We start from the raw sequence: 17,905 nt of genomic DNA, 5'->3' as shown, positions 1-17,905 counted from the left end.
GCTTCGCTAAATACATGACAGGGCACACTGATGGTGGCATACTGCCATCAAAATGATGGTAAGGGGTTCTTAGTGCGTGGGGGAACCATAAGGCCATATGCTGCTAAGCAAGGACAGCTGATTATAAAACTAGTAAAAATGTGGAAAAATAGCTTTTATATGGAAAATAAGACTGTTTCTTCACGTCTTAAGTCTGGCCTGGGCCATGTGACTTGGTTTGACCAATGGGATATTAGTAAAATGACACAAGTAGAGACTCAAAAAAAAATGTGCTTTTTGCCTTCTCCTTGAGGCCACCAAGTGACTCAGCCCAGGTGAATCTACTGGAGAAGAACAGATGGCGCAGGGAGGTCAGGCCACACTGCTGAGACTCTGCATCCAGAACCACTTGGCCCCAATCAAGATGTCCTTGATTAGAAGAACTCAGAGAATCATGAAAACCTTTTTTCAAGCCATGAAACTCAAGAAGTCCTTTTGCTCCTACAAAAAAATCTTAGCTGAGGTTTTTTTTTTTTTTTTTTTTTGTGGAGGGGTACAGGGGATTAAACCTTGGAGGTGTTTAACCACTGAGCCACATCCCCAGCCCTTTTTTATTTTTAGTTTTTAGAGACTGAGTCTAAGTTGCTTAGGGTTGCTGAGGCTGGCTTTGAACTCCTGCTTCAGCATTCAGAACTGCTGGGATTATAGGCATGTGCCACCACGCCTGGCCTTAGCTGAGTTTTTCAACAGTAGGTATCAGCTGCAAGAGGTAGGAAACGAACAGGTCAAGTTAACAACTTCTATCCTTCAGTTTTCCTAACTCTGGTTTTCATCTCTATAGCAGTGGTGCAAGCCTGTAATTCTAGCAACTCAAGAGGCTGAGGCAGGAGGATCACAAATTCAAGGCCAGCCTCAGCAATTTAGTGATGTCCTAAGCAACTCAGAGAAACCCTATCTCAAAATAAAAAATAAAAGGGTTGAGGATGCACCTCAATGATAGAGTGCTGCTGGGTTCTGTCCCTAGTATTAAACGAACAAACCCCAAATTATGCCTATGGCTGTTTCTTTACTCTGGGTGCACATTAGAATCACTTATAGACTTTTCAAAATCATGAGAGCCTGAGCCCCTCTCCCAGGTATTCTGAGTGCCTGGGTCAGGCATGGGGCCTGGGCATTGTTATTTATTTATTTATTTATTCTATGCCCTACATGATGGTAATATTCTGAGAACATTGATCCTTCATAGAAATCTTTTACTAAACATCTCTTCACAGGACCAATACTTTGTCGTATTACCTATGCTACTCCTCTCAATCGCCATGTGTCATGCCTCAGTAAGAAGAGTTTATTTTTTCACCAAATAATAGCCACTTTCTCTATTTTTAAGTTTCAGAATTTTTAAAAGCAAAGTTCAAAGAAGCAGCTGTTTATTTTCCAACTCGCCCACAGTAGCTAGTATTACACTCTTAACTCACTTACCTTGTGACACTTTACTTTTTTCCTCTTAAAACTATTATTCTATTATTTGTGAAAAATAGGACCCTCTTTTTTTAAAAAATATTTTTAGTTGTAGGTGGACACAATACCTTTATTTTATTTATTTATTTTTATGTGGTGCTGAGGATTGAACCCAGTGCCTCACACATGCTAGGCAGGTGCTCTACCACTGAGCCACAACCCCAGCCCAAATAGGACCCTCTTATAAGAACGAATTCAAATAATACATAAAAGTACAAAAAGAAACATCAGAGTAAAATAATCTGCACACACTACAAAAATCTCACACCTGCAATTAACCACCATTAACATTAAGGAAATGCTGTGTTTTTTAAGTGTGTGACAAATGTCTTCCCCTCCCCACTCTGTGCATCCCAGCTGACACCAGGGCTCTGCCAGGTGGCCCTGCATGGAGCACTAGCTAGGCCTCTGAGCTCCAGGGGAACTGTGAATAACACTAAATTTTTCTTCCAATGGTAATAAAAAGGGAAAAAAGAAGACAGAAAGGAAAAGAAAACCTTTTATTTTAAAAAATATCTTTTTGCAAAAATAAATACTTCCATATCACTTTAAGACAGCAGCATAACTATTCAATAGCTGACTAACTACACTGAACATAGACTATAAATAACCTTTCACCACTGAGATAAGCATGTTCGGCTTCCTTAAATCAAATGAGTTCAGATATCACTTATATGCACAGTTACTGCTTTGATGGGTTTGCAAGTTCAAATACTAAGTGAAGTTAGCCAATCCTAAAAAACCAAATGCCGAATGTTTTCTCTGCTATAAGGAAGGCTGATTCATGGTGGGGTTGGGAGGGGGAGCATGGGAGGAATAGATGAACTCTAGATAGGGCAAAGGAGAGGGAGGGGAAGGGAGGGGACAAGAGGTGTAAAAAAGATGGTGGAATGAGATGGACATCATTACCCTAAGTACATGTAGAAGACACGAATGGTGTGAACATACTTTGTGTACAACCAGAAATATGAAAAAATGTGCTCTATATGTGTAATATGAATTGTAATACATTCTGCTGTCGTATATAACAAATTAGAATAAAACAATTTTTAAAAAAAACCTGTTTTCTTAGGACTTAAGTTTTACTGGATTCCACAAACTTCAGAGATTCTGTTATTTGTGACACTTAGACACCAAGTGGTAACTTTTTTTTCCTGCAATCTACTTATTTAGGTGAGTTTGTTGATAGCTTGAATTAGGTATTTCACATTTCAATGGCATTTCCCAGGTTTTACATGACTGTGTCAAATAAAAGCACAACAGTGCGGATCCCCCCTGGTGGCAGGTCCTTAAGATCACAGAACACAGTGTGCTGTGGTATTTGTTGGCTAGGAAATATTCCTTAATGACTTCATTAGACATCTTGCACAGTGCTGTCTTCACCTTTAGAACAAGGGACCAGGTTGCACCCGGCTGGCTGCAAATCAAGAATTCATTCTGTGCTTGTAAAATCTCCCCTCTGATTCCATGTAAAAGCAGCCAAATAAGAAATCATGCTCACTTAGGACTGGTGTCTAATTTTAAGCCCTACTTGCAAACCCTAGGCAGGCCAAAGGTTGCTCAAGGTCAGCGATAAATTCCACTTGTTGCAGACTGTCCTGGGGTATTATATAGGCTGCTAATTCTAGAAGTCAGTCCCTATCTTTCACAAGTCTAATTTTTAATACAGAACAGCAGAGCAGTTCTGTGTACAGTCTTCTGCAAATGGGGGAAACACCCAAATAAACTTAAAAAAAAAAACAACAGAAGACATGGGGAGAGTCCTGCCACATGCCTGAGATGTGTGGGTGCATCTCCCGACTCTCCCTGTGCCCATTTCCATGTAATGTGCAGAAATCTAGGAAATCTAGGTCTAGCACTTCTTCCTGAAACATCCAATTAACTTGAACCCTGGGATGAAAGGCACCGGGCCTCGGTTGGAAGTTGTACAGTGATATAAAAACAGACATCTCATTTCTGGGTCAGGAATAGTTATTACTCTGGGAAGTAACTTCAAGGGAACCTCAGGGATTCCAGGAGTCATGGGAACATGATTTCTGGTGCTGGCCATACAGACAACAAGCAGTTTGAAAATTCAGTGACGTGTTCAATTCTGACATGTATGGTTTTCTCTACGTAATTTATTCCAATCAAAGTTCAAGAATGTGCCAGGTATGATGATGCTGTAATCTCAGCGACTTGGGAGGTTGAGGCAGAAGGATCGCAAGTTCGAGGCCAGACTCAGCAACTTAACGAGACCATCCCTCAAAATAAAGAAATGAAGAGGACTGGAGATGTGGCTTGGTGGTAGAATGCCCCTGAGTTCAAGTCCCAGAGTGTGTGTGTTGGGGGCAGGGGGTCACAACGTGATAGGGTAGACAGGAATGCAACATTTTTATAAATTTGTAAAATAAAACACAGGACCAAACCAACCAACCAACCAACCAACAACAACAACAAAAAACCCCACAGGCCTTCAGTTGGCCCCTCGGTTCCTTACTTTTGTACCATTCTCTGTCAGGGGCCACTTTAGGCCACTTTGCTGTTGGGAGTATGTGGATTTTAGGTATTGAGGGTTTTATTTTTATGAATGTTGGTATTTTCATTTGTGCTGTGTTATTTCAATATTTTAGAAATTCTGAATTATGGACTTCTTCAGATCCACACCAATAACTAAGATATTCAACTGACAGGGGAGAAAAAACCCTTGAGCCACCTACAAATCTAGACAGAGAGCTCTTCTGTATGAATTTTGATAAGAAACCACAGTGGGGTGTTGTCATGTGCTCAGGACAGGACTCTGCCTTGATCTAATCCACTGAAAGGACCCGTGAGGGAAGTTCTGAGGGTCTGTCACATGTCTCTGGAATAAAAGTAGAACACAGCTTTGATGATTATCAAATTATGCAAAATAAAAAGTATGTGACATTTAACAAAGTCATAATTAAATGCTGCATTGAGCTTTAGTTTATTATGCCAAGTGAATGATATTACCAAAATAAACTTAGATTTTTTTGTGTGTGTGCTGTTGAGGATGAAACCCAGAACCCAGGGCCCCATGAATGCTAAGCAAGTGCTCTGCCACTGGGTTACAGCCCCAATCCTTTTTATAGGTCCAACTGATTCTATTATTTACTAAAACATAAATAACGTGGGGAGGGGGAGAGGGCCAAAAGGAACCAACATTGAACAGTTATTAAAGCTGCCAGAGGAGCTATAGGCAACCACCATATTCACCTTGGAACATACAGAATGGTTTTCTCATTTTCAAAAGACAGATTAAAAAGGTGCTTTGCCCGGCCAGGCGCAGGTGGCACACCACTATAACTCCAGTGACTTGGGAGGCTGAGGCAGGAGGATTGTAAATTTGAGGATAGCCTTGACAACTTAGCAAGACCCCAAATAAAGTCAAATTTTAAAATAAAATTTAAAAAGAACTGGGGATGTAGCTCAGTGGTAGAGCATCCCTGGGTTCAATCTTTAATTCTGCCAAAAAAAAAAAAAATAAGAAGAAGAAGAATAAAAATAAAAAAACTAACTAAACAAACAAAAAACAGACCAAAGAAACTGCTTTCAGACCCCAATGGCTCCATAGTCTATGATTCCCTTTTTATGACATTCTGGAAAAGGAAAAACTATAGGGATGGGAAGAGGTCGGGGTTGCCCAGGGTGAAGAAAAGGTCAGAGTAGGGAGTGGGGATAGGGGCTGCCTACGAGATGCAGCAGGGGGGATCCTTGGAACTGGTGGGACTGTCCTTGATTGTGGAGGTGGACGCAATTAGCAAAACACAGAAAGAGTGAACTGTATTTCAGAGAAACGTAAAAATGAAAAAGAAAACTGCTTCAAGTTCAATAGCTACGAAGGGTGAAAGGGATCCCCTTCATAGCAAGTGGACTGATTATACTTATCTACTTTAAATCTAGGTTATATTTATACCTTTAGAATTGTTCATTTTAGAAACATTAAGACCACCTTTTTAAAATGAGTTCTAGGGCTAGGGCTGTGGCTCAGTGGTAGAGGGCTTGCTTGCCTAGCATGTCTGAGGCACTCAGTTCGGCTCAGCACTGTATACATATAAATTTAAAAAATGAAGTTCACTGATAACTAAATGTTTTTTTTAAATGAGCTCTAAACATGTGTATGGAAGCCTGTCGTTTAAGCCTGTGTTTTAATATTAGGTAACACTACGCAGCTCTTCTTTCTGCCCTTTGCTCCACTGTCTGGGGCATCTCAGAGAGAAATTATGAAAAGTGTAATATAGAAGAAGTATTGTATTAAGATGTAGAAATCCTATCTTTTGACTCAATTCAGCTGCTAAATCATGTGACATAAAGTTTCTCAGAAGAAACTTGAGAACATTATGTTAAGAGAAATAAGCCAAACTGGGAAAGCCAAGGGTCATATGATTTCTCGGCTAAGGGGAAATCAGAGAGGAAGAGGGGAAAAGCAAGGTGTGGGGATTTCATGGAATTCAAAGAGAGATCAGTACACTACAGGAGAGGGACTGGGACGGGGAAGGACAGGAGAAGGATACTGGCCAAATGCCACTGTCATATTGTGTGCATGTACAAGTATGTAAAAATGCACCAATAAAAACTGTGGGAAAAAAATCATGCAACATGAAAAATCATTTCATCTCCCTGTGCTTATTTAGTTTCCTTTATCTTAAACCATGAGATCATCCCTTCCAACTTTAGCATAAATTCCCCACTCCCCAAAATGATTTTGTTACTCTGGGATGAACCACTCTGAGTTCCCACTCCTCCCATATCTTCTACTCAAATCCACTTAAATAAGAATCATTACCACAATCACACTGAATGGGCACTTCCTTAGTGTCGGGTGGTGGCACCTGGCTTTAGAGTTATAGAGTTACAAGTCATGCTTATGGAATTTTACAGAGTTGATCTATTTCTCACAATATGTGCTATTTCCCTCTGCCCCCTCCCACTCCTGCCACGAGGTGTGTGTGTGTGTGTGTGTGTGTGTGTGTGTGTAACCATTCCTTGGCTGAGAAAACTAAATTTCAGGAATTGAAGGGACTTGTTCAAGGTCATAACCTAGAAAAAATCCACGATTCAAGTCCCCACCCTTGGATGGAGGAGATCAGCCCTTTCCATTCCAAATTCTCAATTCCACATGGATCCCTGGTACTCTGAAGGTCCCTCAGACTGTGTCTAATTCATTTAACACACTCTTTCCTTTCCTGGCTCCTGTTGGGTGGAACTCATGCATGGAAGCTAATAGAGTGATGGGCGAGATGCCCCTGACCGTGGTGCCCTGTTTCAACCTGGTTCAGGCGCCTCTCACTCATTCTGGTGGAAAGAACACTGCAGTTTTTTGTTTGTTTGTTTGTTTGTTTTTGCTGGGGCAGAGAGGAGATTCAGGTTGTTTGGAAATTGTTGAAATCCCTTTCCCCAGCACCAAGACGTCACCCCTGACCTGGGACGGTTGCTGGTCTCTGTTTCCTAATACTGAGGCAATGACTGGATGCCCCTGCACATACTGTCTGTGGCACCCAGGATCCCACTCACCAACACCATATTCTCCTTTGTTCTGTGTTTCCCTGTGCAGGAGGAGACCCACTGGTACAGAGAGCCAAGGGAAGGAGGGGTTCAAAATGATTTAATCTGAGTTCTAGAAAATCTCCCAGACCCTCTGTAGTCATCTCAGAAGCCTCTGAGTTGGAGGGATTGCTTTTTCCAGCTCCTGTTGCCTCATCACATGTCCTTAATGGAGGCAACTGGGTGGAATGAAAACAGCTAATAGTTATGGATACATAAAGGCACCAAGCGCATCCTAAGCTCTTGAGGTGCATTAATCCGTATAATTTGCATGCAATGGTAGGAACTATTATCATTCCCAATTTACAAATAGAGACTGAGAGTCGGAGAGATTACATAATTTGCTGGGCTGCAGCCCCTCTCCCCACTAAATCACTACTCTAGTCTTGGTTCTGATTAGCACTCATGGGTGTGCAAGCACACACACACACACACACACACTCTCTCTCTCTCTCACACACACACTCACACACTCTACTCTGTCTCTCCCCTTCCCTCCAGAAATGAGAGGTATTGTGCTACATTAAAAACACAACAAGAGAAGTGGGGACATTGTATAAACACTCAGTAGCCAATTTCCTCACTTCATCAAGAGTTTAGAGCACAAAAAAATCTCTTCATGTTGCCTGTGGGCCAGCCTAAGTCACGGCAGTGGTGGTGGCTGACACCCAAAAAACGCACAGGAGAGAAATTCATTGCTCAGAAGCCATTATTCCATTAATCCTACTGGTGACAGTAGGAAAGTCGTGACATTTATGACCATGGGGTAGGGAGGAAGGGAGAGGGTAACAGAATGAACAGTGACTGAACTGGAAGCCAGACTCCCTTTGTCTTGTGACTCTGAGGACAATCTTATGAAATCAGTGTGTCCCCATTTTATAAATGAGTGGAAGATCTCACAGCAGGAGACTGTCTCTAGAACTTCTGCTTCCTCGGCTAGGAGCTCCAAAGATAAAACAAAACAATGTAGAAGAGACTGGGCTGGGGCTCAGGGGTAGAGCACTTGCCTAGCATGTGTGAGGCACTGGGTTCAATCCTCAGCACCACATATAAATAAATAAATAAATAAAATAAAAGTACATACATCTAAAATATATATAAAACAACATAGGCAACTCTTTTGAGATCACCTAGCCCAATTTCTTCATTTTATACAGGATACCAGGGCCCCGAGAGGTTAAGTGATATGTCCAAGGTCAAACCACTAGCAAAAGTCTGGGAATCAAAAAATAGTTTTATAACATGGGTACCTAAGTCAGTAGCCCTTCTTATACAATAAAGTGGCTGGAGTTTGAAGTATTTATGATAAAAGGAAAATAAAGCATTCACATGGCTTAATATTTGTTTAATATTCTATCCTTCTTAGTTGTGCACTATGAAGTATTTCAAAGGTCAAATTTGGACTGAGGGTGCAGATGAGTGGTAGAGCACTTGCCTACCATGTGCAGGGGCCTGGGTTCCATCCCCAGCACTGCAAAGTAATAATAATAATAATGATAAATAAAAATAAGAAGTGCACAAGCTAATTTTTTTTTCAAATTTTTTAGCACACCTTCCAAACTTTCTCTTGTGTCTTAAAATAGAAACTAACAATAGAGGTTTGTATTGGTTACTTAATGGGTTCATTGTCAATCAAGCTATTAGTGGGTAAGGCTGGAATTGAAAACAGACTTTTCCTACTCCAGAATCCATATTCTTTCCTCCAATTGCCCTGCAAGATCAGAAAAACCATTACTGAGTAATGGATTTTGATAACCAGTGCCTCTCAGATTAAATCACAAATATTAAAATATTCACAAGAAGATTGAATGCACCAGAGAGATGGATCTAGAACATTAAGATTTGGCTCAAGCCAGGCAAGTGCCCAGTTGCTATTATGGGATTTGTAGAAAGACTTAGTCTGCAATACTGGAATTTTCCATTTTCTTTGAAAAAGAGAAAGCTTCTTGTTTCTGAGAATTACACAGTCAAGTCCAAGATTTGGCATCAATTTTAAGTTTTTTTGAGTTTGTGCTACATGTCGATGTTCCCCAAATTAGGCTGATGGACAGGAGAGAATTGGTGCACTTTTCTCTGTACCGTTCGTTGTGCATTTATACCTTCTTACAATAGAGTTTTAAAATTATGGGGCTGGGGATGTGGCTCAAGTGGTAGCGCGCTCGCCTGGCATGCGTGCGCCGGGTTCGATCCTCAGCACCACATACAAACAAAGATGTTGTGTCCTCCGAAAACTGAAAAAATAAATATTGAAATTATCTCTCTCTCTCTCTCTTAAAATAAATAAATAAAATAAAATTATCCCTGTGTAAGCGGCTAGGACTTTAGTAAAATTAATTTTAACATTGAGGAAGTTGAACACCCAAACTGGGAAGGATGTGGCTGAGCTGGCAAAGACCTCCAGAGAATGATTGTGAGAAAAAAAAAAAAACTGTCTTGTTTCTTTCAAGTGTTGGCTCTGTTGATTTCCTTTTCAAAGAAATTATATTATGTTCTAAACAGACACGTTAAGTCCTTTCGGAAATATGGAAGGATTTAAGAAAATAAAGCAACCAGTTAAACCCAATTCCTGCTCCTTTCATGTGCAGCAATCTCAAAAATAGGTATGTGATGGTACCACTGATGTCTTTTGTGTCTTTAAGGAAACCCTCTTCTGCTAGATAAAGTGCACTTCGTAGTGCTATTTTAAGGGCTCAGTCAAGGTTTTTGAGGACTCAGTCAAGCTTCTTAGTAGTCTACAAAGATGACATCAATAACACTTAAGGAGAATCAGAATGATCCAGAATAGATATCCACCTGAACATGCTGAATTTCACATTTTCCTGCATTTCCTACTATCCCTCTTTGGCTAGTTTCACAGGGTAGGTGAGTCAGGACGTAGACATCCTTTGGCAGTGAAAAGCGATTTCAACTGATTTTATGCCACATCTGGCAGATCTCAGTAATGTAGGAAAACTAGGTCAGATTTAGGTTTTCTTATTAAATATTTGTATTAATTAGTGCATAAACTCTGAACCTCTCACTCTATACCTAGTTTTTTCATTTAGTTCTCAAAACAACCCAACTATGTAGCCATCATTATCGTGAATGTACAAGTGAGAGTCTGAAGTCTGGTTTACACAAGATCATGAGTTAACAGAGATAGAGCTAAAATTCATTGTCAGCTTTCACTCATTCCAAAGTCCTTGGCGTTTCCTTAGTTCTCCCTAGGTATCAATCATTTGACACCTTTTATATCCAGCCAGCCACCAGCAATCAACACCATAAAGATTTTTTTTTTTTTTTTAAACTGGTGGCTGCCTTTTTTCTCAAAGAAAATTTCTGGTTGGAAATGAAGAGAAACAACCTTTGCTGCAAACCTAAATGTGCTAGTGTCTGTGAAAGATGATGGGTCTATGTCATCAGTTCTCAAAGTATGGTCCTTAGACAAGAAGTGTCACCTGAGGATCTGTACAGAAATACAGATTCTGGACTGCTCCAGACCTGCTGGGTCAGAAGCTGTGAGGTGAGGCTGGCCCATCTGTGCTTAACAGACCCCGCAGGGGACTGCACATGCTCAGCTCCGGGGACCCCCCCACACTGAAAGCATTATCTTACTCCTACTCAGACTTCTCCGGGAACTAATGAGAAAACAGGATCAGCATAAACCAAGTCTGGAATCACCTAGTTCCTCCAAAATATTGGAAGAAAAGGCTTAAGCCATGTTTTTTTTTTTTTTACTCCAAAGCCCTCTTCATAATATCTTGTGAACTCAAAGAATGGAAGAAAATGTACAAAGAAGGTAGGAATCTTTATGTTACAGAGATAATGTAGTTATTCAGTATATATTTATCATTTGTTATGTGCATTGATCTATACATATACCAATTATATGTGGCTTTGACATACAATTAATATTTTGTTGTTTTAAAGAGTCATTGAAATGCAATTATATGTTTTTGTTTTTAAAAAAAGAGTGCGATTTTTAGAAAAGATTTGTCTAAACATAATTGGTAGGTATTTAAATATGGGCCAGTTGATTGAGTTGGAAAATGGTCTTGCCAGTTCTAAAATAGTATCTACATCAATCATCTTAGCTGAGATTAAATTCATGTTATATTCAGTTTAGTGGACATTTGCCCATCATGATTGTATTTATACTTAATTAAATATTCATATATACTTTAATCCAATTTTTTTTCTAGTAAAAAGTCCTTCTAGTGACTAGGAATTAAATGGTAATAAGGAGTAGTAAATAATTTCCTAATTATTTTCATCTGAAGGATTGGGGGAAATGATCTCAAATGGGGGAGCTGATCTCAAATGTTCCAATGGAGCCAATGGCTGGAACCATTGTAAATGAGTCTATAAATGGCTAAGCTATAGCACAATTTAGTTATGAAAATACCCTGTCATCTGTCTAAGGTCTCTCTACCAGGAGCTGGGTCTCTTATACTGTAGACTCATCAGCCTAGGTACTCCTGAGCCAAGACACACTGTAGCTATAAATCTTGCCCCATAATCCTACCTGAATCACCAGCCCTGAAAGAGCCTAGAGCCCTTTACCGAAGAGATCGAACAAGCCCAACAGGTTCACATCACTAATACAATATTTTGAAAAGGACGTTCACATTTATTACACACAGTATTATGTGGCTGTTTAAATATGATAGCATTAAAAAAAAAAAAAAAACAACTCTGTTCAATGGATAGAAATCCATTTGTGGAATTTCTCCTTCAACCAGAATTGATCTCCTACACTGACAAAACAGATGCCACTGTGGGTGGTCCTCTGGCCATGAAAAAATAATCACCATGGTAGACCTGAGTATTCTGATGACACTGATTAAGGCACAGTTCTATCTGTCCATCTGTGTTTGCGAATGCGTTGTTTGTGGTTCTAGAAACTGAATTCTAAATTTGGGCTGATGTACTGAGAACACAATGCATACTTTGAAAAAGATTGGGACTGATCCAGCCCCGCCCAGTGTAAAGCCCAGGTAACCTTTCTGTACAGAACACATACCTTCTAAATAGCTCAGTGTTTGCATTTGTGGAGAGCAACACCTGGAGGGATGTCTTCGGTTTCTTCCCATTATTGTTTTCCCTTAATCTTTCATATCCTATACTCTAGTTTTCTAAGTCTGCAAATACAGAACATCCTCCATTCCATCAAATAAGCTCAAAGTAGCTCACTCCATGAACCCTGGGTAACCCCTGATATGGTACTAACAGGATGGGTGAATGATGTCAAGTGGGAAAAACTCAAACCAGGTACAGGTAAGACAGAAATTCACTGGAGGTATTTACGTCTGCTGCCTGCCAGTGCGGTCTTGCTGTTAGATGCCAACTGCATGATAGGCTTAAGTTCACTACCTGGGAACCGGATTATTTAAGGAAGGCCTCTCTTCCAAGTCAATTACACCAGGTCTCCCCCTTATTGACTGATATCATTTGTTGGCCTGGCTATGGTGGAATTACATGTTTAAGCTATATTTTACCTACTGATAGTACTCTTCACTATTGAAATTATCACCCACCCAGGGTATAGGATACTCTTCCATGTTCCTCCCATCTTGTTGTTTTTGGTATCAGGAATTGAACTCAGGATGACTCTGAAAAACCAGCCTCTACCTCAGAGCAAAGCCTGTCCAAGGAAGGGACATGACCTTTGTCCTTGGAAAGACCCTCAGAGCACTCCTAGGCACATTCCCACCCTGCTAAGTTGTTTATCTACAAATAACAGGAGAGATCTGCTGCGCCAGGTGTCCCTGACTCAGTCAGGCTAGGTGGGGATCCATAGCAACCCCCTAGCAGCCACCAATCAGCATGAGACAGGGAAATACCTGGGATGTCAGATGACCCTCCCAGTAGTTTATGGTGTTGGGAAACCATGTAGTTCAGCACGAACACCCCTCTTGGCTTAAACCAATCAGTTCAAATGAATCCCCCTCTTGTAGTAACCAATCACCCCTACCCAACTTGTTCCTGCCAGTGAATGTGCTAATCATGTTCTAGAGTTGTTTTTTATTTTCCCGTGGTGTGTGATGATTTGCTAAGAGATGCTATGACGTATGTGAAGTCCCTGCCTTCCCCAAAGAGAGTATAAAACTGCTGCAAACCCTGGGCTCAGGGCCTCTCAGCATCACCAGTTGCTGTGTGTGTGCGCAGAGGACCAAGCTAGCTCGCAATAAACACCTCTTTGCTGCTTACATGGATCTTGGTCTCTGGTGGTCTTTTGGGGGTCCTGAATTAGAGCATAACAACTCGACCACTAAGTCACATCCCCAGCCCTATTTTGTATTTTATTTAGAGACAGTTGAGTTGTTTAGCGCCTTACTTTGCTGAGGCTGGTTTTGAACTCGTGATTCCCCCATCTCAGCCTCCTGAGCTGCTGGGATTACAAGCATGCACCACCATGTCTGGCTCCCATCTTCTTATACAACTATTGATTTAGCACATTCCTATCCCTCTCCAGACCCAATCCACAACCATCTAGCACTCTGCACATCCTCAAATCAGGAAGATGCCCAGCGATGCAAGTAGTGGGGAAAATTTAGGTGGATGTCACATTGGCTGCCTTTCAAGCACTCAGATACTGTAGGGCTAGGGAAGAGGAGATGCTTCCTTAACAGGTAATCTTGTTTCTGTGCCGTCAGCAGGGCTTTGGTATCAGACAACCAGCTGTCTGTGATGGAAGTCATCAGAGGTGGCTTCCGGGCGAGATGCCACCCAACACAGGTCATAAAGTACAAAGAGGGGTTGGATAGGGATGGTGGGAAGGGCATCCTTCATGAGAGGGCATCATTGAAAGCCACAAGAAAATTGCAAATTGTGCTGGTAAATGGATGGAACTGGAGAGGATCATGCTAAGTGAAATAAGCCATCCCAAAAAACCAACGGCCAAATGTTCTCTCTGATATGCAGATGCTGGTGAGGGGGTGGTGGATTGGGACAGGGGGGATTGGGGGAAGATGGGGGGGGTGGAATGGGAAAGATAATAGAGTGAATGGGGCATGACTTACCTATGTTCATACATGAACACAGGACCAGTATAGCTCCACATCAAGTACAACCACAAGAATGGGATCCTAATTAGAATAAGTTATACTCTGCGTATGTATAAGATGTCAAGATGCATTCTACTGTCATGTATATTTAAAAAGAACAAATAAAAAAAACCAGAATGACACTAGATATTTACTTGAAAACTCAATTTCACATTGTAATCTCCATGTTCATTTTATCAGACTCAATATTCTTCTCTGTTTCTTTCTCTCCCTCAATACTGCCCAGAAGGGATCAAAAAGGTGTCTCTTTCCTTAAATTCTCATTATGTGATGCCCAATATTGTGTCCCATGGAGGCAATGATTACAATGAATTTTGATGAGCTTTCAAGTGTGAATACATAGATAGTTCAATATCTTAAATGAAAGATGGTAAGAATTTCAAGTTTAATGTAAGAGCTATAAGAAGTTTAATTCATATTCAAAAATGGAAAAAAAAGGTTTTATGAGGGAGATGACCTTTGTGCTGATCTGTAAAATATGGTCAACATCCCTGCAAGAAGGATAAAAATCAAGGGTAAAATCAACGCGTTGGTGAAGACTTAATGCATGATGAAGGGCAGAAACCTGGGCTACAGCTAGAGAGGTCAGTGTATGTGAGGACAGGGAGAGATAGCTGAAGGTCAGGAAGGTCATGGGCTTTTCCATTGGGGAAAGGCCCAGGGAGGAGTGTTTAGTTCATTTACTAGACAAGGGAAGGGCAGTGGAGTGTGAAATAATCAGAGATAGGTTGGGAAGATTACTCTGCAGTGTAAAAGGTCACTTAGGATAGGAGAGATTGGAGAGCCTCGGTTTCCATGCAGACTCCCACTATGCATGAGAATATTCTCTTCTAGGAGTCCTGACAGTGAGAGGAAGCCAAATCTATAAAGACAGACACGTCCCTGGAACACTGCCCATCTCCAGAGGGCTCTTTCCCCCTTCCAAATCTCCACTTTCTATTGTGGCTTTTCCTTCCTACAATATTCACATGTCTCTGGTATAACTGGGACCTCATAACATACAACTGGATGAAAATGTGCCAGTAAACTATAGAAACAAGGGGAAAAAACGCAAATTGCAGACGTGTGCAGGGCCAAGTATTTACTGGAACATAAAGTGAGTCATCATCTGGAAGCCAGGAGAGCAAGAGATAACGCTGGGGCTCAGGTCTTGGAGGTCAGGCCACAGGGCGTGGTAATGACTCTTCAGATAATGAGAAGCTATCACAGAGCTTCAAGCAGGGATTCACAGAGGTGTCACCAGGCTGAGAGGACATTCATCATTTTTGGATACTGGAGAGTGAAGGTTTCCTGGAAACTGTGTCTTAGAAAATTCCTTGGACCTAGATTTTCAAATGCTTCACGATGTTTTTAAAAGTTGAGCTTTTGAGTTAAAAATAGCATCCTAAATGCCTACATATGATCCATTTAAATCAAGTACACATCTTGCAATCAGTATGATCCCTAAAAGAAGGACCATTTTTCTTTTCCTGAGTATTATTGCAGTGAACTTGTGAAAAATTCACTGATACGTGTTTTCTACAATGTTTTAATTATTGCTATTGTTCATAAATGTAACCTTTGATGGAGTGCCAATTGTAAGAATTTTGAAGTTTTTAATATCTCTACTATTTTATTTAGTTATTTATTTTGGGTGCTGGGATTGTTCCTGGGCCTTGTGCTAAGCATGTGATCCACCACCAACCTACATCCCCAGCCCCTCTGGGTTTTTTTTTTAATTTTGAATCTTTTTTTTTTTTTTAAGCCAACCTAGGGCTGGGGATGTAGCTCAGGGGTACAGTGCCTCTCTGGCCCATGCAAGGTATCCTAGGTTCCATCCCAGGTATGGAGAGAGGGAGGGAAAGGAGGAAGAGAGGAAGATGGGAGGGAGGAAGGAAAAGAAAAGAATTCGTGAGAGAATAGGACAATTTTGCTTTTGCTTCTTGATGAGGGATCTCACTTGATCACGAGAGTCTGGTGAGAAGACATGGCAGGCAATGGAGTCAGGCAGATACTAAGATGGCGGAGGACAGGAGAGAGGGGGAGAGGACAGAAGAACCTGTTTGGACACCTCATGTTCTTTGTTATAACATTGATGGGGTTCAGCATCTCAGCTGGCCGCTTCCCTCTCTCCAGCCTCTCTGAGAACATTAATTAAAGAACACTCACCATATCCACAGCTCAGAGAAGGAAGAGCCAGACCAAAGCCTGCTCTAGAGCAGGCAGAAAAGAAACTCATGAACGGAAGCCAGTAGGGGGTGGGGATGTCAATTCTGGAAAGGACACCTGTGACTCTGGTTAGCATAGTGGACCTGACAGGCCTCACACGCCCACTGTCTTCAACATGCACACACACGTACACACGTCACACACATGGACACACAGTCCCTGCTAGCCTTGTGTCAGCTCAAATGGCCATGCACAGCTTACTGCCACACCCTTCCTTATTTTTCCCAATCAACTTTTCTCCTCTCTGTGATTCTGCAGAGAATTTATTTAGGATATAAAGGAAAGAACAAAGGATTGTTCTTCTTTTCCTGCTGTAAGAAAACCAACTAGAATTTCAGGTCAATCAAATCCAGGATCTGAACCCAGCTTAGCCTTGGATGAACTATGTGAACAGCATAAGCAAAATATTTCTATTTGGCCAGGCGTGGTAGCGCATGCCTGTAATCCTAGTGGCTCAGGAGGCTGAGACAGGAGGATGGGGAGTTCAAAACCAGCCTTGGCAATTTTGCAAGGCACTAGGCAACTCTGGAGACCCTGTCTATAAAGAAAATCCAAAATAGGGCTGAGGATGAGTCTCAGTGGTTGAGTGTGGGTTCAATCCCTGGTACTTAAAAAAAAAAAAAATCCATCGAAGCCTCACTATCTGCAACTTCGAACAGCAATTAGAGGCAGAATATAACATCTGGCATGAACTATACCAACAAATACTGTATTGGATGCCATGTACAGGATGCATACATGTTTAAACTGGGTCTTTGTAAATACTGGTGTTAGAACTCACTGTGCTAGGATAAAGGGTCGGTCCCTCCCCCTCTACAAATCTTTGTGACCTGACAGGTTAGTATCTCTGAAAATAAACTCTCACAGGATAGCCTATCCCAACCTATATCCCAGTCACCTTGTCTGTCTACTTTGGGTCCCTTTCTGTGTCTATCTCTGTGGTTTAGGAATGTTGAGTTATCTCGGACCTAAAAGTGTCTTGCTGCTTTGAGTCTACTTTCAGATATGAAGGTAGCTACAAACACCATTCAGAGAGATAAAGCCAGCACACACTCCAGTTGTCATGAATGACAGGCAAAGGGTCACCCTCACACGGGACTGACGACTACAACCCTGCTGGCAAATATTTGGAACAAATTTACTGGGACATTCACAAAAAGAGGCACCGCAGGCCACAGGCTACCTGTGGGAAATGGGTTTTGAAAAGAAGCCCAGTTCTGAATCAAAGAGGGAGTCTGTATCTATCTTCTGCCTTCAGCTGCCCAGCATACCTTGGACCCCTTTTCTAAAAAAAAAAAAAAAAAAAAAAAATCCAAAAGGCTTCACGGTGTATAAAAGCATGAGGCTGCAAACTGGAATTCGTAATAGAAATCTGGGGTCTAAAAAAATGGAGAATGCTCCTTGGATCAACTCCAGTTCAGCATTAACCACTCCTCCAGGCCATAGAATATCAACTAAATTTGTTGAACAGAGATGACTCAAGACCTGGGTTCTTTTCAGAGACATTTAAGCCAGAGTGATAATTTATGAATATCTAAAGAGGTTTCCAAGATTCTAAAAACAGCCCTCACCCACAACAGTTCCAAGAACTTGTGCATCAATGAAATGGA

General features: G+C 41.3%; 1 protein-coding gene across 3 annotated transcripts in view; it reads right to left on the bottom strand.

Annotated features, from left to right (window-relative positions):
* LOC124098564 (N-acetyllactosaminide beta-1,6-N-acetylglucosaminyl-transferase) overlaps window positions 1-17,905 on the bottom strand; it is an 85,073-nt gene that overhangs the window by 16,252 nt on the left and 50,916 nt on the right. The window lies entirely within an intron of this gene.

This window comes from Marmota monax, unplaced genomic scaffold (genome assembly GCF_021218885.2).
Source record: "Marmota monax isolate L192 unplaced genomic scaffold, Marmota_monax_Labrador192_F-V1.1 WCK01_AAM20220418_F8-fsc00029, whole genome shotgun sequence".
Classification (NCBI taxonomy): Eukaryota; Metazoa; Chordata; class Mammalia; order Rodentia; family Sciuridae; genus Marmota; species Marmota monax.
Note: the sequence above shows the minus strand (reverse complement) of the source record. Positions and strands in the feature narration are given on the sequence as shown.